Source organism: Adiantum capillus-veneris, chromosome 26 (genome assembly GCF_014529385.1).
Source record: "Adiantum capillus-veneris isolate H3 chromosome 26, ASM1452938v2, whole genome shotgun sequence".
In the NCBI taxonomy this organism is placed as follows: Eukaryota; Viridiplantae; Streptophyta; class Polypodiopsida; order Polypodiales; family Pteridaceae; genus Adiantum; species Adiantum capillus-veneris.
The window spans coordinates 8,861,507-8,887,379 of NC_140956.1; the positions used below are offsets into that span (position 1 = coordinate 8,861,507).

Sequence of the window (25,873 nt, forward strand, 5' to 3'; positions counted from 1 at the left end):
TCAACAAGGCGGTAGCAATTGCTCTCTCCCAAGAGATGAAGCACAACAAGGGAAAGCCTAAGGAAAACAAGACTTCTCCAAGTACCACTTAGACTTCTCAAAATTGTAAGAATGGTAACTCTTCTATTCAATCTTCCTCTAGTCTCTCAGAAAAGAACACTCACAATGAACCTAAGGGTAAAGCTAACACAATTGCTAAACCTAAGCTCACTCCAGATGAAAAGGAAGAACAAGGATATTTAGGAGGATATATCACGTCAGAAGAGCAAAGCACTTTTTCTAAGGAAGGTCGTTGTTATCATTGTCACATCAAGGGTCACATAAAAGGAACATGTCCTAAGCTTGACTCGAATGAATCTAAAGAACCCACAGAACCCACTTCCTCTGTCAATGCAATAAATGAGAACACGAGTGTAACCCAAGTTTCTCATGATCCTCCCATTGATGAGTCTCTCATTAAGTGTTATGGTCATGTGAAGGGTCACCGTTTTGTCATATTATGTAAGATGTAGCGGAAGTGAATGTTGAACTTTGCTCAAGATGAGTGCTCCGAACTGTGCTCAAGGTTCCTTTTACTTAGGGAAGGGAGAACCTTTCGTTCTTTAATAAGAGTGTGCAAATGATCACAAACAAAGTGAATAGACACTGTGAATGAAGGTGCATGATACTGAGAGATAGAGAGAGAAGAGAATACGACACCAGGAAGTTGTCAAACCCTCCTCCAAGGGCCCCACTCTCGATGGCGAGAGCGGTCTATGCTATTGATTGCACAATTCTGATACAAGGTACTGATGCAAATCTATGTGATGCTATGTAGAGGTCGACGGTGGTACTGACGATGACGTGACTAGGGCTGAAAACTGAATGCTTTGAAATGCTTTGCGAATCTGCAACTGTCGACGATGGTGGGGCTGATCTGCTGCCGCAAAACGCTGTCCTTAAAATGCTGGTCTTGCTTGTCATGAAATGCTTGTCGTTGGTTATGAAAAACGTTGGCTGTTGTCTATGAAAAACGCTGGCTGTTGTCTTCAAAAACGCTCACTGACCTGCTGAAAAAACACTGTTTTATCATGCAAAAGAACGCTGGTTTGCTAGTATTTGGCATCGCTGAATTGGATGATGTTTGCTGGTTCTTCAATGCTAAAAACGCCAGGTCTATGGGCTGAAAACGTTGGCTATGATGCTTGAAAAACGCTGTAGTGGGGGGCCTTCAAAATGTTGGGCTTTGATGGTTCTTGCTTGAGAAGTTGCCTGTTGAGCAATGCTCCTGCTGCCTCTTTCGCCAGATAAGCCTAGCTATATATTACCTTAGGCAAATTGCCCTACCTAGTTCCCAACAAAAGTCACTTAATAAATAAGTTCAAAATGACAAAAATAGGGAAAATAGGTTCTGTGCATTGGAAAATGCTCCTGATGGATTCTGATGGTAATGCTGATGATCATGCTGTGTGCAACCAGAGGATATACATCTACTCTAAGTGTGGACATGCACGGTTTGCGAATAGACTCACAAAAGTGCCAGATCACTTCCTATTTTAGACTGACTTGACTAAACTGAACCCTAGACATGCTGTAGCTTGTCCACGGACACATAGGGTTGGATGTGTCACGTGATATCCCCTCCTTTTCAAAGTGAGGTATTGGTACCGAACTGTATGGCGTCGAGGGAGATCGCAAACAGCGTCTGGAATCCTTGAAAGGACTCTTCACCGGCCCACTCTGATGCGTGGGTCGTACGATACTTGAACTTCATAAAGGTCTGCAACGCTTGCTTCTTTGGGCCGCGCCGAAATCGACACAAAGTCTTCTTTGTCTCCTTCAATGCTTCAACTTCGTCTATAGTCATGCATCTACCTTCTTCAAGAATCTCCGAGGCTTAAAATTCTTGAAACCACTTCCAACACAAAAGCATGAACATACCCATTCCATGTAAAGTGACTGGAAAAATACTATGCTTCTGTAGAGCCTGTGCATGCAAGATGAACATAGAGACGCAGTGCCAAACCGTTCATGAAACACACGCAAACAATGAGATCGAATCTTGACTTTTTGATCTAAATCAATCAACTGTGGCAAATCACAATGGAAATGCCTATGCTTGATGCTCAATCTTTCTTGTGCTCTTTCCGATAGTGTGTCATGTCAAGGAAGAGACATGGAATGTGAATTCCTTGAATGCAAACATTTCATCTTTCAATGAGTAATCTGCATGCATCCGTGCTCATTCATGAATGAATCGTGTTCAACGTGCAATATGGCATGCCTATGAAAAGGGATCATATAGAGACGCTGACTAAAATACAGGAAACGATAACGAATGAAACACTTGAACAATGCGTGCTGACTAATCACTCGAAGACATAATACTTCCTGTTGGGATTCTTTGGACCTTGACTCTAGAGCCAAGATCGGTTCCTTGTGATCGATCGAATCTGCAATGGGGTTAGCTTCACTAGACAAAGTAGCAACTAAACCATGATCCTTGTGAACAATCACATCATTATCCTGCAAATCATCATGCTCGTGAATAATCACATCGTGATCATGCAAATCATCATGCTTATCATCATGCAATTCATTATCATGCAATTCATCATACTTGTCATTATCATCCAAATCATGTGTGTCATGCTTTGGAGAAGACGAGACTGAGAGAGTCTCCTTCTCCTGAATCCTATCAATCTTTGCCTGCACATGAGAAATGAGAGATGAAGAATGAACAACTTGCTCCCCACGAATGACAATGGGAGAGTCACTTTTAGCATTGAAAGTGAACGTACTAGCGGCCCAATCAATGAGAGGGTTATGCTCATGAAACCATCGAATGCCTAAAAGCATATCATATCCTGAGAGAGGAGAGACTACAAACTTTCTGCGGAAGGACGCTTGTTGAATAGTGAACAAAACATCACGGCACTCTTGCGTGATGAGAGAGTCCATACCGCGAGCGAAGCCCGACACCTCGAAAGGAGATGTCTTGCGAACCTCCAAGCGGGCTCTTTCGACAAGAGAGTCACTAATCACATCATGCATACTACCAGGGTCAAACAATATGACAAAACGCTGACCATTCACATGATCATAATACTTAATGAGAGACTTATCAATGGGAGGATCATGAGAGACTTGGGTCACACTCGTGTTCTCATTTATTGCATTGACAGAGGAAGGGGGTTCTGTGGGTTCTTTAGTGTCTTTAGATTCAAGCTTAGGACATGTTCTTTTTATGTGACCCTTAATGTGACAATGAAAACAACGACCTTCCTTAGAATAAGTGCTTTGCTCTTCCGACGTGATGTATCCTCCTAAAATTCCTTGTTCTACCTTTTCATCTGGAGCGACCTTAGGTTTAGCAATTGTGTTAGCCTTACCCTTACGTTCACTTGGAGAGTTCTTTTCTGAGAGACTATTGGAAGATTGATTAGAAGAGTTACCGTTCTTACCATTCTTACCGTTCCAAGGGTTCTGCGAAGTCTGAGAGGTACTTGTGGAAGTCTTGTTTTCCTTAGGCTTTCCCTTGTTGTGCTTCATCTCCTGTGTGAGAGCAATTGCTACCGCCTTGTTGAGATCGATTGGGTCGAGGACTTCGACATCAAACCTGATATAGTCGTCCAACCCAAAAATGAAAGCCTCTTTGCGCTCATCATCCGATTTGCGTAATTGAGTGCCGAGTTGCAAAAGACGATTAGAGAAAAACATAACTGGCATACCATTTTGCTTGAGATTGCACCAATTGTCTTTCAACTGTGCTAGGTACTGTGGGGGCATAAACCGCACCTAGAGCTTGTCTTGGAAGTTGGCCCAATTGAAGGAAAGGGGCGCGCCATCCTCGGCTTCCTGTAGGTGCGCAGCCAACTGTGCCTCTTGCCATGCATGATACCAATTGATGGCATCACCGGCAAGGTACATAGTTGCCGTCAAAACCTTGCTATTTCCTGTCTTCTTAGTTGTCGCAAAATAAGCATTAAATTGATGCAACCAAGAATGAATAATCGTAGCATCCATCTTACCATCATACTTACTGAACTGGATCTTCTCTGTGACTGGGTTGTTAGAGTCCGAATCTCGGCTTGCGTCACTTGAGGAACCACCAACATCTTTGGCAGGCTTGGATTTCGAGATGAGAACATGTCGGACCAACTCTTGCATGCGTCGTTCACTTTGTGCCGCACGCTCTGCCTGTCACGCTTCGACCGCCAAGCGCGCTTGATCACGCTCACGCTCCAAGGCAATCCGAGTCGCTTCTTGTTGTGCCAGCGCAACGCGATTCGCTTCTTGTTGTTGTGCCATCATGGCCATCATCGACTTGACCAAAGCCTCCATAGGATTTGGTACAACCCGTGGCGTAGATGGGGAGGAGGGTCAAAAAAACCTCCTTGGTGGTGAGATTCTTCTTCGCTACTGTCATGCCCATCACCTCCATGCGAAGTATCCATTCCGCTTCGGTTGATGACCATACACTGTGATCTTTTGGTTCTTAAGTTTACGAGGAACTTGGGTTCTTGAGGGTCTTGAGGTTCTTGGGGGTTGTGAGGTTCTGGGGTTCTTGAGGTTCTTCTTTCTTTGGTTTCCTGTCACTCTTCAAAAACGCGATTAAGAATCGACACGCCCAACTGGGCTTGGGTTACGTGCGACCGCAACAAGCAAAAAAATTTATATGGTTCTTGTGGTTCTTTCCTTGAGTGAAACAGAACACTGCCAAAGCTGTGATACCAATGTAAGGTGCAGCGGAAGTGAATGTTGAACTTCGCTCAAGATGAGTGCTCCGAACTGTGCTCAAGGTTCCTTTTACTTAGGGAAGGGAGAGCCTTCCGTTCTTTAATGAGAGAGTGCAAATAATCACAAACAAAATGAATACACACTGTGAATGAAGGTGCATGATACTGAGAGATAGAGAGAGAGAAGAGAATACGACACTAGGAAGTTTTCAAACCCTCCCCAAGGGCCCCACTCTCGATTGCGAGAGCGGTCTATGCTATTGATTGCACAATTCTGATACAAGATGCTGATGCGAATCTATGTGATGCTATGTCGAGGTCGACAGTGGTATCGACGATGACGAGACTAGGGCTGAAAACTGAATGCTTTGAAATGCTTTGCGAATCTGCAACTTGTTGACGATGGTGGGGCTGATCTGCTGTTGCAAAACGTTGTCCTTGTTGCTGTTCTTAAAATGCTGGTCTTGCTGTCTTGAAATGCTGGTCATCATTGGTTATGAAAAATGCTAGCTGTTGTCTATGAAAAATGTTGGCTTCTGTCTTCAAAAACGCTGATTGACCTGCTGAAAAAACACTGTTTTATCATGCAGAAAAATGCTGGTTTGCTGGTATTTGGAATCGCTGAATTGGCTGATGTCTGCTGGTTCTTCAATGCTGAGAACGCCAGGTCTATGGGCTACAAACGCTGGCTATGATGCTTGAAAAACGCTGAAGTGGGGGGCCTTCAAAACGTTGGGCTTTGATGGTTCTTGCTTGAGAAGTCGCCTGTTGAGCCTCTTCTGCCAGATAAGCCTAGCGCTTGGTTTTCTTATATATTACCTTAGGCAAATTGCCCTACCCAGTTCCCAACAAAAGTCACTCAATAAATAAGTGAAAAATGTCAAAAATAAGTTCTGTGCATTGGAAAATGCTCCTGATGGATTCTGATGGTAATACTGATGATCATGCTGTGTGCAACCAGAGAATATGCATCTACTCTAAGTGTCTAGACATGCACGGTCTGCGAACAGACTCACAAAAGTGCTAGATCACTTCGTATTCTAGACTGACTTGACTGAACTGAACCCTAGACATGCTGTAGCTTGTCCACGGACACACAGGGTTGGATGTGTCATGTGACATATCGTTTGACCCAGGCAGTATGCATGATGTGATTAGTGACTCTCTTGTCGAAGGAGCCCGCTTGGAGGTTAGCAAGACATCTCCTTTCGAGGTGTCGGGCTTCGCTCCTAGTATGGACTCTCTCATCATGCAAGAGTGCCTTGATGTTTTGTTCACTGTTCAACAAGCGTCCTTCCGCAGAAAATTTGTAGTCTCTCCTCTCTTAGGATGCGATATGCTTTTAGGCATTCGATGGTTTCGTGAGCATAACCCTCTCATTGATTGGGTAGCTAATACGTTCACTTTCAATGCTAAAGTGACTCTCCCATTGTCATTCGTGGGGAGCAAGTTGTTCATTCTTCATCTCTCATTTCTAATGTGCAGGCGAAGATTGAAAAGAATCAGGAGAAGGAGACTCTCTCAGTCTCGTCTTCTCCAAAGCAAGACACACATGAGTTGCATGGTAATGATAAGCATGATGATTTGCATGATCAAGATGTGATTGTTCACGAGCATGATGATTACAATATGACGTGATTGTTCACAAGGATGATGGTTTAGTTGATACTTTGTCTAGTGAAGCTAACCTCATTGCAGATTTGAAAGATCACGAAGAACCGATCTTGGCTCTCGAGTCGAGGTCCAAAGCCCCCCACAGGAAGTATTCTGTGTTCGAATGATTATTCAGTACGCATTGTTCGAGTGTTTCGTTCGTGATGGTTTCCTGTATTTTAGTCACTGTCCTTATGTGATCCCTTTTCATAGGCATGCCATGTTGTATGATGAACACGATTCACTCATGAATGAGCGCGGATATATGCGGATTACTCATGAAAAGATGAAATGTTTGCATTCAAGGAATTCACATTCCATGTCTCTTCCTTGGCATGACAAAGTCTCCCAAAGAGCACAAGAAGGATTGAGCATCAAGCATCGGCATTCCATTGTGATTTGCGACAGTTGATTGATTTAGATCAGAAAGTCAAGATTCGACCCCATTGTTTGCGTGTGTTTGATCAACGGTTTGACACTCCGTCTATATGTTCATCTACATTGCATGCACAGTCTTTAGAGAAGATTAGAATTTTTCCAGTCACTTTACCTGGAATGGGTATGTTCATGTTTTTGTGTTGGAAGTAGTTTCATGAATTTTCATCCTCGGAGATTCTTGAAGAAGGTAGACGCATGACTATAGACGAAGTTGAAGCGTGGAAGGAGCTACAAAAGACTTTGTGTCGCTTTCGGCGCGGCCCAAAGAAGTAAGCGTTGTAGACCTTTATGAAGTTCAAGTATCGCATCACCCACGCATCAGAGTGGGCCAACGAAGAGTCCTTTCCAGAATTCCAGACGCTGTTGGCGATCTCCCTCGACGCCATACAGTTCGGTACCAGTACCTCACTTTGACAAGGAGGGGATGTCACGTGCACATCTAACCCTATGTGTACGTGGACAAGCTACTTCATGACATGGATTCAGTTCGGTTAGCTTAGGAAGTGTTCTGGCACTTTTGTGAGTCTGTTCACACACCGTGCATGTCGAGCCACTGAAAGTAGATGCATATCCTCTGGTTGCACACAACATGACCATCATATTTCAGTCAAAACCCATCAGGAGCATTTTTACAGTGCATAGACCTATTTTCCCTATTTTAGCCAATTTTCACTTATTATTTTTAAGTGACTTTTGTTGGGAAATTGGGTAGGGCAACTTTGATAAGCAAGTACATAAGAAACCCTAGCGCTAGCACTTTCTGGCAGAAGAGGCAGCAGGGACCTGACATCCAACAGCGCATCTTCTCAGCAAGACTCCCCCAACAGTTTACCTAGCGTTTTCTGCATGGAGACCCCAGATCAAGCCTAGCATTTTTCATGAAGATAGCCTGGCGTTTTGCATTGCAGTTCAGCCCCGGCGGTAGCAGAGTCCAGCATCCAGCATAGCGTTTTTGCATCAAGCATCTGTTCAGCCCAGTGTTTTTGATTTGCAGATCAGCCTCCGCATTTTGCAGATCTACCACGACAGAATCATCAGTTAGACCAGCGTTTTCAGTTTTCAGCATCAAGACACCGCAGAACAAGTCCCAAACCTCGCAGATCTCACCTTCCCGCAGCAGATCCTCGCTGCACGGTAAGAGCCAACGAAGTTTGTAGATTCAGCCCAGAAAACGCAGATTTCAGCATCTGCGTTTTCAGCGCGTCGTCGTTGCATCGTCGTCATCCCCGTCGTCACCGACATAGAATCAGAGTTCAGCAGATAAAGATTTGCAGATTTCAGCCATTAGCGTTTTCAGATTTCAATCTGTCACGTCGTTGTCCTCATCGTCCTCGACATCGCCGGAAAATCCATTGCATTATAGAGATACGTGCAATCAATAGTAGACTGCTCTTGCCATAGAGAGTGGGGCCTTTGGAGGAGGGTTTGACAACATTCTGGTTTCGTATTCTTCTCTCTGTATCTCTCAGTCTCAGCACCTTCATTCACAGTGTTTATCCACTTTGTTTGTGATCATTTGCACTCTCTCACTAAAGGAACGAAAGGCTCTCCCTTTCGTAAGTAAAAGGAACCTTGAGCACAGTTCGAAGCACTCATCTTGAGCAAAGTTCAACATTCACTTCCGCTGCACCTTACACCTTGAATGCAAACTCTTGAGCTTTTCTAGAGTGATCTTCATGCATCGGTGCTCATCCATGAGTAAATCATGTGCATCATGCAATATGGCATTCCTTTGAAAAGGTAACACATAAAGATGGTGACGAAAATACAAGAGACCGTCACAAATGAGAGACTCGAACAATGCATACTGACTAATCATGCGAAGAAAAAATACTTCTTGAATAGGTTCTTTGGACCTCGACTCGAGAGCCAGAATCGGTCCTGCATGACTGATCGTATGTGCAATTGGGTTAGCTTCACGAGAAACACAATCAATCAAACCACCAAATTGCTCATAAGACTGGAACCATCGAGTGTGACGGTCACTCCAAGGTGTACTTGGGACAGACTAGAGCAACTTGAAGGCATGTGGATCCTCACGAACAATCAAATCTCTATCGTACAAAAAATGTGTGTCGTGCTTTGGAGAAGGAATGGCCGTAAGAGACTCCTTTTCATGCAATGGCTGATTCTTTTCTAGACTGTGGGACTATGTACTGAGAGAAACTATGAGACCACGTGTTTTATCCTCTTTCAAAACATGAGAGTGAGAGATTAATGACATAGATGGAATGTTCATGTCACAGCGAAGTTCACAGTGAAGGACCAGGAGACGTGCTCCTTCAACTGTGTGAGAGAGTGTGTTTTCTTCCAACTAACTTGTGGATTAACCACTTGATGCCAAAAATCAAATCACATCCTGTGATAAGAGAAACCACAAACTTACGATGAAAACCGACATTTTGAACCAACACTGTCACATCAGAACACTCACGCGTGAAAGAAGAGTGCATGCTAGGAGAAAATCCAGAGATCACAATGGGATCTATTGTAAGAGATTCTAAAAGTGCACTCTTCACGAGAGAATCACTAATCACATCATGCATACTACCTGAATCAAACAAGATCACAATGCGTTGACTATTCACATGACCATAGTAGTGCATGAGAGACTCATCTATATGATTGTTAGAAACTTGGGACACATTAGCGTTCTCACTGATTGCATTAACAAATGATTTGGATTCTGTGGGTTCTCTGGGTGCTTTCTTAGGACAAACTTTTTTAATGTGAGTGTTAGTATTACATTCAAAACATCTTCCTTCTCTTGCATATTCGGCTCGTTCTTCAAGAGGTAACCTACCTCCTAAGATTCCTTGAGTAGATTTTCCGTGCTGCTAGGAGATCTCTTGGTAGCGCCTTTGCCACGAGTCGCTTTGCGAGAGAGGGACAACCTTTCTTGCGACCCCCTTTACAGGTATAGACGTCTCCCTTTGCAGCAGTCCCTCGAGGCTGACGAGCTTTGACATTCGGCGCCGATGGGACTTCTTTGCCTACGACTTTACACGCTTTCTTGGCGACTCCTCTTCAGACCTTGGGGTAGCCTGCTTCAGGGTTCATGTTCTGTTCCTTGCAGCCAAGGGGTTAGAGGCCTTGGACTCAACAGATGGCTTCTCTTTTCCCCTTTGCGGCAAAGACCAGACTGAGTGGACCCTCGACTGAGTGTTAAGGTGGCTGCATACACAGACCCTAGAGTTCTCTCATCACATGGGAGACCTAGGAGTTACAGACATGCTTTTTACTCTTTGGCCATTGGCCAAGTTTGCGGCGACTCCTCCAGATGCAGCAGGATGTAGACACATTATGGTTCACTTCTTTGCTGATACTCAGTGCTCGCCATGCTATGTATACATTCATGAGGACTCCTGGACAGAGAAGGTTGCTTTACATACGTCTCGTGCTACTTGGGCTTGGGCCAGACACTTCTTTCTCCAGGAGTCTTTGGCTCGCCTGGTTGCAGCGAGAGAGGAGCAGTAGCATCTCAGACAGGGCGTTGCTTCCTTGCAGAGGATGCAGGATCAACATCCAGACAGCCCTTGGTTGGGAGCAGTTATAGCAGGCTCTCTAGGAGCTTGTTAGCACAGAGGAGCGGCGCCATGAGTTTGCTTTCCATTGACAGGCATCTCAGTGGACACAAGTGGGTGACAGAGTGACTGGTGCTTTCTTCGAGGCAGTGGGACCCCGCCATACACATGCCAAGGTCAGCCAGTTGAGGAGGCTTGACGGGTCAGTTGCTTCTGAGCCAGAGGACATGCGTGCAGTTGCTACTGACTTTTACCGTGAGTTACTGTCTGCAGAGCCTCAGTCAGAGCGTCAGGATGCATGCAGGGAGCAGGTGTGGGCACTGACGCCTTGCCTTGTGACCGAGGAGATGCGTCAGAGGCTTGAGCTGCCACTTCAGCTTGAGGAGTTTCACACAGCTCTTAGTGCACTCGCCCGTGGTGGCTGTAGAGGTGAGGATGGATTGACTCCCAGTTTTTTCTTGGAGTACTGGGACTTGCTTGGCCCAGATCTTTGTAGTGCTTCTCAGTACATCTTGCACACAGGAGAGATGCCTGACAGCATGAGTGAGGGTCTCATCTACCTCATTCTCAAGGAGGGTGGCTCCTTGGATGAGATTCAACAGTGGCGCCCCATCACCATCCTCAACTCAACCTACAAAATTCTTGCCAAGGCTCTGAGTTTGAGGATCCAGCCACTCCTAGAGAGCCTTATACATGGGACTCAAATAGGTTTTGTCAAGGAATGCAGTATCCTTGACAACATCTTTATTTTTTGGGAGGCTTCTACCCTTGCGCGGCTCCCTGGTGAGGATCTGGTGATTCTTCTTCTCGATTTTGAGAAGGCTTACGACAGAGTTGACTGGACTTTCTGGAGGGCACTCTACGCAGGATGGGCTTCTCAGATGCTTGGATCAGAGGGGTGTCAGCTTTGTACAGACGGGCACACAGTCAGGTACTTTTGTCAGGAGGTAGAGGTGATCGTTTCATGCTCACACGTTCGGTCAGATAGGGCTGCCCTCTTGCCCCTTTCCTCTTTCTATTCTATGCTGAGGCGATGAGCAGGTTTTTGGTGTCGCAGCAGGTTGGTCTATGGAGCTTAGCACTTCCTATTCGGGGAGACGAGCTATTGGACGCTGAGTTTGCTGACGACTTAGCCTTGTACTTGGATGGTCAGGAGGCTAACCTTCACAGTTGTGAGCAGGCTCTTGAGACCTTTTGTTGTGCATCTGGCGCACTGATCAACTGGAGAAAGACAGCGGCTTTCTCGGTTGGTAGTGCTTCTGTGCCCGATTGGATGCCAGGGGAGGGTTTCAGGTGGATTCCCCCAGGGACAACAGTTCAGTACCTGGGCTGCCAAGTTGGTTTAGACTTGTCTCCCGAGCAGCAGATTGCTCCCCTCCTCCTGTCTATCAGGAGGAAGTTGCTACATTGGAGCTCTGCACGACTTTCTTTGGCTGCCAAGTTGGTTTAGACTTGTCTCCCGAGCAACAGATTGCTCCCCTCCTCCTGTCTATCAGGAGGAAGTTGCTACATTGAAGCTCTGCACGACTTTCTTTGGCTGGCAGAGTTGTAGTGGCCAACCAGGTGTTGTTGGCTACTATGTGGTACATCACTTCTTGCTGGATCTTCTCGAGTCCTTGTATCAGCGAGGTAGAGAGGCTGATCAGGAACTTCCTTTGGTTAGGGCGTGACACTCAGACAGCCCGGGCCAAAGTGGCTTGGCAGGTCATCACTCTTCCTTGTTCACAGGGAGGGCTTGGGATCATAGACCCAGCACAGCAGAGCAGAGCCATTCTTGGGAAGTTCATTGTTCGAGGACTTCTTCTAGGTGAGGAGCCCTGGAAGGAGTTCTTGCTACAACGGCTTTGTACTAGGGTGTCTCAGGCAGGAGGCCCCTGGCAACCTTCGACTAGATGGATCTTCACAGAGATGCGCAAAGTTGGCTTGAGCAATAGACTGGAGGACCGCTTCGCTGTGGGTTTGCTTCGATCTTGGGAGCACTTGCGGCGACGCCTGGAGCAGCGACAACTTACTTGCACGGAGGAGTGTCTTCGACAGCCCCTTGTTTGGAACCCCATGGTTAGCACTCAGAGAGGCCACTTGGTTGGTAGTTGGCCTCATGTTTCCTGGGTCCCATGGCAGCGGGTCCAGCACGCTCTTTAGGTGACTGGCTAAAGTTTTCAGGCTTGTCAGAGGAGCTGCAGGGCTTTTAGTTGCAGGGAATGAGAGGGGTGCAGAGCATGTGCCAGGACATCTTAGAGGCAGTACCAGTTGAGTGGCTCACACCTTTGGAGTCAGCAGCGCCTAGATGGATGGGAGCCTTCACGCGACTTGAGGTTCTCATCTCAGTTCGGGCTTGTTCAGAGACTGTTCCCTCCCTGTTTTTCGAGTTACAGGGTGAGGGATGCTTACAGCGAGTTGCAGTAGAGGCTCCGCAGGTGGCTGAGTGCTGTTTTCAGAGGATCCGAGTGGTGGGCATCTGTGGGAGGACTTGTGTCATCGATCCTAACCCAGCTGCTCTTGAGACTGGACATTGGAGACTGTGGGCTTGGGAGTGTTGTCCACTAGCACGAGTACAGTGGGATCCTGGGGAGTGGCTATGGAGGGATTCTTTCTCTTCTACAGACCACCCAAGTGTCCCTTTCTTTCGGTACACTGTTCGACTGGGATGTCACATTCTGGCAGCACAGAGAGAGGCTCGCCCTGCTGCAGCACCTCATTGGCAGGAGGAGGGTCTCACAGCTGAGTTCTTGGCAGCTTTTTGGGAGAGGTTGTGGGACTCCAGACAGTCGAGGCAAGTCACTTTGTTTCAGTGGGGCTGGTCGCACACAGAGCTACAGCAGTTGGGAGTTGGCTTGTGCATAGTGGTCTCGGCCGCATGCGTAGCTTGTGACCATTTTGTGGAGAGTCAGCGCCACTATCTTTGGGACTGTCCCTTGGCACAACAGGTGTGGCTTAGTGTTCTTCGGCTGATGCCTGCTCTCTCCACGGCTCGGCAGTACACTTGGGGGGCAGCTGCTTGGTCCACTCTCACAGGCACGACACTTCAGTTTGAGCTATCTTCCACCAGCGGGATGATAGTGATGCAGGGGGGGCGACCTACACTCCAGCTTGCCACAGAGCTTACTCCGCAAGAGTGGTGAAATGAGAGAGAAGAGTGCTGGGAGCTCATCAGTGGCCTGACACTCTGGTTCATCTGGCGGGCCCATTGCTTCTGCATCTTTGAGGCTCGCCCTATACCTCCAGCAAAGACTATTCGTGATCTTTGGTTAGAGCTGATCCACACTCTCAGAGGACAGCTCGAGAGACTTCAGGGCAGCTCCGACCGCATGAGGAAGCGCAGAGAGGCCTTCCTCCGACTTTGGCGTCCTGGGCCTTTTTTCACCATGGTCTAGGGTGTACTCAGATGGCACTACCGTCCACCTGTGTGGCTTTTCCCTCCTCCCATTTCTTGATTTAGCCTCATTGTACATATGCTGTTTTGTCATTGGGAGAGTCTCCCCATCATGGTTGTTGTAGCCCTCTCTCAGAGAGGTGGTTGTAGCCCTATGGGCAGTTTCATTAACTAATAGAAGGATCTTTTTCTTGGAAAAAAAAAGAATTTCAGGCTCCGACACAGGGTTTTCAGGCTCTAACATAGGGCATGATTGAGCGGTTGCAGGAAAAGGAGATTTCCAACACACATAGGACTCGTGATGCTCGAGGGAAAGCCCATGTGGTTGAGCAACCAACGGTGTCCATTGATCCAAGGCAATATGCTTTACCTGGACAGGAACCGTTTGTGAATGGTCAAGGGAGTATTGAACAGCCTATACGTTAGACCCTTCCGTTACCTACTACATATCATGGTTATTTTGGAGGTGGTTCATTGTTTCAGACTATGGTTGAACCTTCCACAGGTTATATACCAGGGAATGTGTTTAGGACAATGCAAACAGGCATGGGTAACCCTATGTATGGGAGCATAGTTGTCCAACCAGGTTTTCAAGGTGCCTATGGTCAATTTAGAGACGCCTGAAACACAATTTGATATGGCTGGTTTTTTGCAGTCATATGTCAAAAATGCAGATATGACAGGTAAAACAGGTGATGCGAGCGCTGGAATGGACAATCGTGGAGCACCACTTTTGCGGGCACCTTTTTATGACAATGTGACTCCTTTGAGTCAGCCTAAGGATTACAAGGAAGGAGGGCAAGGAGTGAAGTTTGAGACTTTCAGGGGAACTGAGGATCAGGTGAAGGCTTTGACCTTCATACAACAGTCTGATGCATAAGCGATGCAGCTTATGCATGAGGAAACTTCACAGAGTCTTCGAAGATACGCAAGGCTGCCACTTTCTTGAAAGGGAATGCGCTTCAGTGGTGGACTGCATTGTTGAATTAGGGTCAAGCCCCTACAACGTGGGTCCAGTTCAAACAGCTTTTTGCACGTGCATGGCTTACAAACACTTTGAAGTGGATGTGATGAGAGAATGGCACGAGCTGAATGCTAAATAGTGTGCGAATCTCGAAGAGTATAATATACAGTTCTGGGCCGCACTTTTGCGAGTAACCTCCTATAGGTTTGTGCCATTGTGAACTGGTTGAGAAATACTGTTGCGGACTGCCCAAGAAAATCAAGGACTACAACACAAAGATCCTATCATGAATATGGCGCAGTTGATTGAGAATGCGAGAATAGCTAGCAATCTGTCGAAGGGAGATTCCAATGGATTAGAAACAAGAGAGGTCCCAAGGTAGACAGTTTTCAGCCAAGGGGAATGCTGCAACAAAGACTTCTTTGCCTCCCACAAAAAAACCCTCCACTGATGAAGCTGACACATCCAAGAAGCAGTCAAAATCTTCTTCAGGGCCAGGACAAGGATAGAAAAGACATTTTTTTGGCAAAACTTTTAAAGAAAGGAAAACTCTGAGAGAGGCCAAGAAATGCTACATTTGTGAAGAGGAGGTACATTTTGCGAATGAATGCCCACAAAAGAAGTCATAGGATAAGGATGACAAGTCAGAGTATAAAGGAAAGAAGCCAAAGCCCAATGTAGGACTTGTCTCAGATTTGGTTGGTAACCAGCCAAACATAGATGTGACGGAATTGTGCAGAGCTTGGGGCAAAGTTAGAGACCAAATAGTATTGGTTTTCTTTGATCCAAGAGCCCGTGCAAATTTCATATCACCAGAATTGGCATCAAAGTTGGGCATTCGTGCAGTGGAGATGTGTATGACAGGTGAAGTAGGTTTGGCATGCCCAGGTCATTCAGAGCCTGTTACTCCCATTTTGGGGAAGCTTTGTGTGCACATTCAAAGTTATATGGATGCGGAAGAATTTCATATTATGCCACTTGAGGGCTGTGATGTGTTATTGGGTATCCTATGGTGTTACAAGTTACACGCTATGGTGGATACTTACAACAAAAAGATTACCCTTGTACATAGAGGAGGCATAGAGGAAAGACTTATATCCTTGATGTAAAGCTTAGAGGAGAGTCTGTTCTAGTTGTTTTCGCTTCTGTTGTTTCTGCTTTTGCTATTTCATTTGTAATAAAGAATCGTCTTTTTGTGTACTTGATCTTGCAAAAGAAATACCTGAAGCTGTATCTAATTTGTCTACCTTAGATAAAGATATGGCAACTTTTCTGAGTTGTTTCAATGATTGTTTTTTGGACTCTTTGCGAGGGGAGTTACCTCTTGAGAGACCTGAGGATCATACCATAGATCTTGTGCCATGTTTTGGTCCACCAAATAGACCACCATACAGGGTTAGTGCAGCTCAGCAGAAAGAGGTTATGAGTCAGGTCAACGAGATTTTAGAGAAGGGTTGATTCAGCCCAGTTCATCCCCTTTTTGTTCGCATGTACTCCCTAGTGCAGAAGAAGGATGGTTCATGGTGCATGTGCACTGACTATCGCGCTTTGAATAAGAATATCATCAAGAACAGGTTCCCCATACCGAGGGTAGATGACATTCTTGATCGGTTTGAGGGAGCGTCACTGTTTACAAGGATAGACCTAAAGAGTGGGCACCAGATACGCATTAGGCCAGAAGATGTCCAAAAGACTACATTCAGGACAACATTTGGCCATTTGGTCTCATAAATGCTCCTGCCACGTTCAATAGAATGATGGACAGAATATTTAGACCACATAGAAACTTTGTGGGTACCTTCTTTGATGACATGATTAATCAGTCTACTCAAAGTCTTAAGAGGAGCATAGGGATCACTTGACCGCAGTTTTCAATGAGTTACGCAAGAATGCAAAGAAGAGTGAATTCTTTTTGGAAGAGATTCACTTCCTTGGGGTACATTTTTCAAAGGATGGGGTACTGTAGCAGGCTACAGTGTCACTGCTACAGGACACAGTTACAATTAGTACAGTTGGTCTGGTCTGTTCACACTGGAGGGACACTCTGGGCAGTGACACGTGGCATGGATACGGATGGTGGCCTAGTGGACATGTGGTCAGGTCACACTTAGCTGGCTGACATTTATGAGCCGTTGGTGGCTCTTTATGATTGTATCTATGAGTAGTAGCCGTTGGGTCATTATCATTATCTTGTACGTAGTCATCGAGAGCGGGTCTTACACAGAGCATTGCTTCACCATCCCTGCACATCTGAGCCTCGACACCCCCATTTGTACCTGTGAGTCTTGGGCTGGAGCTGAGTGTGCTGCCACTCCAGAGTCTGTACATGGTTCTTTGAGCTAGTCGAGCCCACATGTTCTGGTCCACTGTTGTGTCTCTGTTGTTATCCATTGTTTCTGTGTTTCATTCGGTTTGAGAGAGTTTCCATTTGTTTGAATGAGATTGTCACGCACATTGCACTTAGGGCCACCCACACTGTAGAGAGCACGACACATTATCCGCGCTACAAGTACACATGGATCCTGCCAAAGTGGAAGCAATTAGGTCATGGCCAGACTTGAAGTCCGTACATGACATTCGAAGCTTTCTAGGCTTATGTTCCTACTATAGGAGGTAGGTTCATCCGAAATTTTACTAAGATTGCTTCTCCACTCCATGCATTCAAGGGAAAGGGGTTACTTTCTGTCACAAATTGATGACGTGGCATGACCTGTGGACATTAAAATATAGATTTTCAATTATAAGTTGTTCCAACTTATGGAAACTGCTGATGGGGCCAAAGGAACACAGACTTAATTTTTTTTGTGAAGAAGCTGTTGACGTGGCTAGCTGTAAGGATGCCCACAAATTGCGTTGTTGACTGGCAAGCTGTATGGAATTCTGCAGATCGCGCTGACTCTTTTGGGCGGCAGCTTTTGGCACTATATGCTTTTGGAACTGAAGCTTTTCATGTGAACTGCTTTTCCAAGGCTAAGGGCCTTTAAATAAGACGCTAGGGCTCTCTCTGGCTCATTCAGAGCTGACGAGCCGGCGAGGGAGAGCGAGGGAACTTGTACTTGCTCAATTATTAATACAAAAAGAAATACTGAAAAGGGCGCCAGTCTTTGGCGCGGCACGGAACTACGTCGTGCCACATCAACTCAATTGTACTGTGAATTAAATTTGTGAAGTTTTTAAATTGAATCTCTCTCGTGTCGTGACAGATTCCAGACTTGGGGTGTCCAAGTTTGTTATAGTGGTATCAGAGCTCAGCCGATTTCTCTTCTACCGGGAAATTCGATCCCTTTTCTCGCGACACATATGGATTCAAGCAAGAATTAGACAACCCCTCCTGCCACATCGGGAACGGGAGGCAGTACAGAGAATTCGAGTGGATTAGCAAAGCACGAGTACGGGCCACCTCGTACCAGCTTATGAAGATGCAACCTCAACAAAAGGTCGAGGAGTGCGCAAAGTAGATGCTCCAATTTGCAAAGGATCCACAGTATGCCAAATTTTTAACCCGACATCCGATGGATTAAGTGCATACTCATTGGCAGAAAGCCATTGAGTCACCCATAAAACCGGCCCTCAAGCAACCTCCAACCCCAAGGATGTTTACTGAAGAACTTAATGACGTAGTCAGTCCCATTGTTGTGCTTCTTCAATTGTTTCTTCGACGACTTCTTCGCTTCTAGAAGTTGATTGATTCGTTTTTCGACGACCCCGGTTACTTGGGCCGTCAATCTTCTTTTGCAAATGCACGAACACATAAGAAGCATGTACGTTTCGAAGGACTACCCAGTTCTTCTTCTTCTTCTGACAGTTTGGATAGCTCTTCCTCTTCCGATTCGAGCGAGGAGGACAGAAAGGGCAAGAAGCAAAGCAAGAATCAGAGTTTTGGAAAGAATAAGAAGAAAGGAAAGAAGAGCAGATCCCAACTCGACAATTTTTCTGAGGATTCATCTTCCTCTGACAGTTCGGACTCCGATTCTCACATGTTTTATGCAAAGAAGAAACTCTTTTATAGAACCAATCAATATGATTTTCTTGAGGACAAGGGGAAAAAGACCAAAGAATTAAAAGAGGGTGGACAGGCAGTAAAGTTCGAAACCTTTTCAGGGTTTCGAGATGCTCGAAAGGCTTTAGCCTTTATTCAGCAGTTTGACATAGCATTCTTTGGAGGGCGCTACCCAGAGCACTCCAAGATCAGGAGGGCAACATCATTCTTGAAAGGAAATGCACGAATGTGGTGGTCTACTCTTCTTTTGAGGAGAGAAGCCTCGACTAAGCAGTTTGACATAGCATTCTCTGGAGGGCGCTACTCAGAGCACTCCAAGATTAGGAGGGCAACATCATTCTTCAAAGAAAATGCACGAATGTGGTGGTCCACTCTTCTTTTGAGGAGAGAAGCCCCGACTAAGCGATTAAAGTTCAAACGGCTCATTATTTCTTCTTGGCCGACTTAGGAGTACGAACAAGATGTGAGGACCGCTTGGAACCATCTTCGGATGACCAAGGCCGACAATTTGGATGCTTATTGTGAAAGATTTTGGGATGCTTTTCTACCGACCTGAGAGAAAGACTTCCCAAAGAGATTTGAGATTACCGCCTTGAGCAAAAGTCCGAGTCCATACAACAACTGATGGGACATGCTAAGCGGGGATTCTCTATACATTCAAGTAACCTGACTTACCCCACCGATGAAGTTTTGACACCAAGGACGGGACAAAACTTAACAAATGACAATAGAAGAAAGAGGAAGTTCCATAAAAAGGAGGCACGACCCCGATTGACTGAGGAACATAGAGCAGATTATCTGAAAGAAGGGAAGTGCTTTGACTGTGGGGAACAAGGACACATCTCTGCAAGGTGCCCCAAAAAGGCACAGTGAGGAAAATTAGAAGATAGGCCAGAGAGCTCCAGAGCAACGGAAGAACGTGGCAAAAAAGAAAAGATGAAAGCAGGACTGATACCAGATTGTATGGGGACCGATGTGAGTGAGATCGAGCGCATTGGGCAAAGTAAAAGATCAGGAAGTCCTCATCTTCTTTGATGGAGGACCCAAGGCCAACTTCATTTCACCTGAATTGGCGGCTCAACTCGCAATTACACTCGACAGGATGGGGCCACAAGCGGAGGTAGTTCTAGCAGCCTCCGGACGGGATGTTGCCATTACACCTGTCATTGACAAACTTCATTTGCATTGTCAGGGGTATTTAGGGCACGAGGACTTTTACATCATGCCTTTGGAAGGGTGTGACGTCCTCCTAGGAATCCCTTGGTACCAGAAGAACAACATCGTGGTTGACAATCGGGGCTAAGAAAGAAACTTTGACGAATGAGAAGGGCAAGATAATTGTGCTTGATGTAAAATTGAAGGGTGGGTCTGTCCCTATTGTATCGGCTTCGGCCATTTCGAAATTAAAGAAATTCAGTCGTTTTGTTTACTCGATCTATTTGAAAGAATTGAACAATGAACAAAGAATCAATTTGTCTGAATTGGATAAGAGCGACAAGAATTTTTGCACACATGCTGATTGTTTCTGTGAAGGCCTACTAGGCGAGTTACCTCCACCTCGCCCTGAGGACCACACAATTGATTTGATTCCTGGAAGTACACCACCGAACCGGCCACCTTATTGAGTTAGTCAAGCCCAGAATGAAGAGATCATGAACCAACTGAAAGAAGTTCTAGAAAAGGGTCTCATCGAACCTAGTACATCAGCTTACTGTTCTCCGGTTTTGTTAGTATTAAAGAAAGACGGATCTTGGATAATGTGTATTGATTTTAGAGCTCTCAATAAAATCACCATCAAGAACAGATTCCCTATTCCAAGGATCGATGATATTCACTTCAGGGATCCTCTTGTTTCGGCAGGATTGATTTGAAAAGCGGATATCATTATATCATAAACGCTCCGAGAGATGTTTACGAGATAGCCTTTCGGACAAGTTTTGGTTTATACGAATTTTTGGTGATGCCTTTTGGACTCACAAATGGTTCAGCAACACTTAATCGAATGATGGATAGGATTTTCGGAGAGTATCGGTCTTATGTCGGCACTTTCTTTGACGACATTAAAGTTTTCTCCAAGAATGAAGCAGAGCACCGACACCATCTGCTACAGGTCTTTCAGGCATTGCGCAAGCATAGATTGGTTATCAATGCCAAAGAGAGTGAGTTTTTCTGACCTGATATACATTTCTTGGGACACATCGTCTCATCAGAAGGAGTACAGATGGACCCAGCTAGAATTGAGACTATCTGCGATTGGCCTGACCTAAAGAATCTTCACGAAGTTCACAGCCTTTTGGGCTTGTGCTCTTATTATCGACTGTTCATTCGGAAGTTTGCAAAGATAGCTGAACCTTTGCACTTCCTAACTCAAAAAGGAGTCCCTTTTACGTAGGGACCGACTGAGATGATTGCTTTCAGACAACTTTGTTTGTGTGAGAAAGTGTTCGCAAGATTTGATAATTTGTTTGGATAACAAAATCAGCCCCTAGCAGATAGTGTTTCCAATTAGTGAGAGCGTGAATAAACTGCCAGCAATTCCTTCTCATAAAAGCCAACATTGGTCCGGTAGTCAAAAAAATTTTAAGCACATGCGATGGGCAAACATCTTGTCAATGTTCCATTTTTAGATTCTGCATGTGCAAGGAAAAAAGAACGCGGTGGCTGACGTGTTGTCACAAAAGCCCCAAATTTCAGCAGTTTCAATTTCGTATTATTGTAAACTAGACGAAATGAGGACACAATATGTTGAATATTCAGATTTTGCAAGGATCTATGATCAGCTTGTTGATGGGCAACATCATGAGCACTCTATACTTAAGAATGACTTTCTCATGATGCATGGAAAGTTATGCGTTACTAAACAATTACGGCCAAAGGTTTTGATGGAAAGTCATGCTCCACCATATGTAGGGCATTGTGGAATTGATGCGACAATGAAAGGGGTTGAGGCATTCTTCTATTGGCCAGCTTTGCGTCAAGATGTTAACACATTTGTAAGATCATACCTAGTATGTCAAAAAGTCAAATTTGATAGGCAAAAGCAACCAAGATTGTTGTAGCCATTGCCGATCCTTGATAGGCCATGGGAAAGCATAGCGATGGACTTTATCTTTGATCTTTCAAGAACACAAATAGACAATGATGAGATTTGGACTATCATTTGTAGGTTCAGTAAACATGCCCATTTCATTCCTGATAGGAAGAAGATAAAGCGAGGAATACATGGTCAAGATATTCATGAGCAATATCTTTAAGTATCACGGGATGCCTCAATCAATTGTCAGTGTTGACAGGGATCCACATATGACGAGTCTTTTCTGGAAGGCATTGTTTGAGAACATGGCACTACGCTAAAGTTCTCATCTTCATTTCATCCACAAAGTGATGGACAGTCAGAAGAGGAAAATTCTATTATCCCAGGTCTGCTCAAATGTTATGTGTCAAAGCACAAGAAAACTTAGGAACACCATCTCCCATTGGTTGAATATGCTTACAATAACACTCTGCATTTGTCAATAGGCAAGGCACCATTTGAGATAGTGGAAGGAGGGAAGAAAGTCCCACCCATTTTGCAAAGTGAGGACAAGATATTTGAGGCAGACAAATATGTGCAAGATATGGATGAAACATACAAGAAGATAAAGATTGCTCTTGAGAAGACTCAGGCTAAGCAAAAGAAAGCTGCTGATGGTCACGATCGTAAACTTGTATTTTCACTTGGTGATTGGGTACTTTTGCGCTTTGAAAAGGCCATGTTAAGGAAAAAAGGCAAGGAACGTTTGTTTCCTAAGCTCAGCATGTGATATTATGGTCCTTTTCAGGTATCAGAAAGGATCAGCGATGTAGCTTACAGGTTGAAGCTACCAGAAGGCTAGAAAATACATAATGCTTTTCATGTCAACCTTCTAAGGCCCTTTATAAGTGATGTGCCAGAGAATATGCTTGATGAGGAACAGCCCAAAGTGGAAGAATTGGATGAGATTCTTGTTCTTGAACAGATATTGGCACATAAGGAAAGGAAGTGTAGAAAGGAAAGGTTGCAAGACGTATTTGGTGAAGTTCAAGAACTATCCATTTTTGGATGCTAAATGGATGGAAGAGTTTGAATTGGTTGATTTACCTCAGCCATTGCAACTATATCTTGAAGCCTTTTAGATGGAATCCACAGTGACTTGATGTAGCTCTTTGGAGCCAGGTGAGAGCATGGTTCATGATGCTCAAAGGAGTAGTTAAGCAATTGAGTCTGCTCTTTTCATACAGAATTTGGCTAGAGAAGTTTGTGCTTGAGAGTACACTAGAAGACTTCTATGCTTGATATATGTGTGGTAGCCAGGTTGGTGGGATTGCTAATCGTCCAACGCTAGATTTTCGGAAGCATGTATATCTTGGATTCCCATCATAAAATATATGTGATAACAGGAGATATCAGCATGTGTTATTGGCATGCAAGCGAGGTCGCTTGTTGTATTTCAAGGGTGGAGTGTGTCACCAGGAGGTGTATATTTCTTGTTGCCTTCTTTAAATATGTACTACATATTTTTATTTATATCATTTTTATTTGTTTTTCCCGGAACCCTTGAAAAGGTGCAAGTGGACATTGCATGGCCAGTGTGAAACGGCTGTGGCCGAACGGATTTCTCACATCGGGAGTCTAGGACGATCAGTCTGGGACTGGTTGGGCCAGTTAGCACTGAATTCTGATGCGCCAAATGGAATTTGGGCCACTCAGCAAGTCACTTACAACTTTATAAGTTGGTGGGAACTAGGGAACTAACTCAAAAGAGGCAAACTGGACACATGGCAGTAGGAGAGCAACCTGCAAGTCAACACACACCTTCCAAAGACTCATCTTAAGAGGGGCACCCATTTTGAAAGTGGAGGCTGATTTTTAAACATTAAGTGCATTTACAGTGTGTGTGTGTGAGTAATGGGTGCAAGTTTCACAACTTTAATGGAAATCTTGCCTTCTCCTTTATCTCATGTAGCACGATGATTTGCTCTCGCACATCTCTCTCTCCCCTTTGTACATATGGTAATGCCCCACTAATTGGGCTACTCAAATGATCTTGTACAATTCTGAGGGCTTTGTGCGCGTTTGCCAAGGCAAGAGCCTTTTGAACAGGAACCGGATTAGCTAATTGCTAATTCGCCATAGGTACACTTAGTTCCATCGCGAAAGATTGCGAAAGTTTTCTGGCGTGAAAACTCGTCCAAACCACAGGAGGATTGTCCATTGCGTGCGGGAGCCCTTGGGACATGCGTAGACGCGGTACGCCGGGTAACAATAAAAACGCTGCTGGTTGAAAAACGCTGATGATCAAGGCTGAAAATGTTGAGGGATCTACTGAGAAATGCTAGAGAGGATGGGGGCACTGCTGGTTTGCTGCAAGTGATTCTAATCCTCTAGGTCTTCTCCTTCTTCCAGCGCCCCAAGGGCTCCTTATATATGTGCAAAAGGCTGGGTCGAGCAAGCTCCCCAACAGCCCAGGTAATTAAAAAGTCAATTATTAATAAATTGATTTATAAGAGGTGGTTCACACGCGGTCAGGAACTGGGTTCCTATGCGATGAAAATTCTCATGCTAGGTACTGGGTACCGATGCTAATGATCATGGGTTGTGCAATCAAAGGTATGCAGTTACCCTAAGTGCCTGGACATCATAGCTACATGGAACGGGAACGGGGGGCTCCAGGACATTTCCGGAAAGGGGGGTCGTCGGGGTGGCAGAACGGGAACGGAGGCCGGAACGGTAGCCTTGAGGAAAAGGGAGAGAGAGAGGGAGAGAGAGCCTTGAGGGAGAGGGTGAGGTAGAGAGCTTGAGAGAGAGAGGATTTAAAGCCCTTCTTTATATATGAGAGGATAGAAATAACACCCCCCCAAAAGTTCAAAAAACCTGTCCCAAACTGTCATTTTTTAAAACTTTGGTGCTCCGGATTTGCCGTTCTGTGTTCCGGATGCTGTTCCAGTTATGCTTGGGAAAGGAACGGCGTTCCGGTCCCGTTCCCGTTTTGAGGAGGCGCCAGGCTTGGGAACGCGTTCCGGGAACGGGAGGCCCCGTTCCGCCCGTTCCCTGCTACATTGCTGGACATGCACGTCCTGCGTACAGGCTCACAAAGGTGCTAGAACACTTCCTAGGCTACCTACACCCTAGAAGTAGGTACAACTTGTCCACATGCACATAGGGTTATATGTGCATGTGACATTCTAGATAGGAGTGTCTAGAATCCTAGGAGGACTAGTACCAGCAATTTTGTGAGCTTGTTCGGAGGACTTGCATGTTTGGACGAGTCCATTAGATTAGGTTTTCTAGTTTTTGAAACCTCTTGATCAATGGTTTGTACACGCCTTGACAGATGTTATTACACTACGATATCTCGAATGACGTGCATGTAGTTTTAGGTTAGAGGAATCCAACCACTTCCTGCGCTAAGCGGATTTTTGGGTGGGCAGATGTGCGATAGTTTCACTTGGAAATTGACCCCCTGGCCAAACTTCTTGATAAATTATTGTTACGATTTATTTTGTTGGATCTGGTGGACAATTTGCCCTACCTAAGCCTAAGGGAGTTTATAACTCAAAATTTAGCCCTATAAAGGGAATTGAGCAACCAAGCATTTGAACAAGTTGCAGATTACCTAGCGCTAGCAGAAGAGCAGCCTAGCGGTACCTGTTTTCAGATCAGTCTCAACGTTTTGCTGGAAATCACCAGATCAGCACCAACGTTTTCAGATCAGCAACCAGTGTTTTCAGATTTCAGCCCCTTTCCGTCGCCGGAAACGGTTTGATCTGCCTTTGCGATCTCCCCGTTGCGGTCCCCTCCGCCATTCCCTCACTGACGTTGAGTGTTCCATTGCTGTCCATCATTTGGCAATGTCGAGATCTGCATTTTCATCCCTTCATTCCTCTCACATCTGGAGCGCAATTCAGCCCTGACTCTACCCCTTTGTGGCCATCCACAATCGCACATCGAGAAGGATCCAAAGGTGCTTCAAATCAGCCCCGGAGGTGTCTCGTCTTGAGGAGTTACGGCGGTGACAACCATCATTCGAGTGAGTAGAGTCTGCACTTGAGGTATTGCATGTGTGTCCGCATCGGCAATGGTGTGGGGGGCCCTTGAGAGGGTTGGTTGGGACCCCATCAAGTGTCATTCTCCTCTTCTCTCTCTCTCTCTCTCTCTCTCTCTCTCTCTCTCTCTCTCTCTTT

The 25,873-nt window shown here is 45.4% G+C and overlaps 1 protein-coding gene across 1 annotated transcript in view; it reads left to right on the forward strand.

The window, feature by feature from the left end:
- Nucleotides 1-25,873, forward strand: part of TL29 (ascorbate peroxidase 4) — a 68,005-nt gene that overhangs the window by 14,478 nt on the left and 27,654 nt on the right. The window lies entirely within an intron of this gene.